The following is a 581-nucleotide window of genomic DNA, read 5'->3' on the forward strand; positions in this document are numbered from 1 at the left end:
TTGTGAACCACACGTTCAACCTACAGAGGTATAAGCACAACGCTAACGTGGCTAACATAAGTAAGACACAAAAAAAGACATATTGGGGTATTGAAACAAAACTGAGAAACTCACAGGAGGCTAACATTGTTCTAAAACATCTCCGGGGAAACATTTCTGGGCTGTAGCAAGAAAACAGTTTCGCCAGCTTTTCAAAGAACAATGGTTGGTACTTCTGAACGGCAACCAGGACATAAAAATCAAAAAAGACTGGGAACCGGCAACACGAGCAGGTGCTGAAGTAGAAAGGTGGAGTCGACAGAGGAGGACTTTGCTTTCAGCCGGCTGACTCTGGGAATCATTCCCAGCCTTGGCGATTATGTCTCAACCCCCCGCTGCAGACTAACATGGACCATTGATTTCATCGGAGGGGGCCCCCAGCAGTATAGGACCTGGGTTTACTCAAGTAAAGTGCTTTAAAACCATTTGTTAGTCATCAGCAAACACAAGCTGGAGGAAAAAAACAGAGACGACAGTCCGTGGAGAGCAAAACTCGGGGTTATTTCATAGAGCACATCAGCCCGGGGGGGGGGGGGGGGGGG

Source organism: Anarrhichthys ocellatus, unplaced genomic scaffold, assembly GCF_004355925.1.
Source record: "Anarrhichthys ocellatus isolate YVR2014 unplaced genomic scaffold, GSC_Weel_1.0 scaffold10, whole genome shotgun sequence".
NCBI classification, from domain to species: domain Eukaryota; kingdom Metazoa; phylum Chordata; class Actinopteri; order Perciformes; family Anarhichadidae; genus Anarrhichthys; species Anarrhichthys ocellatus.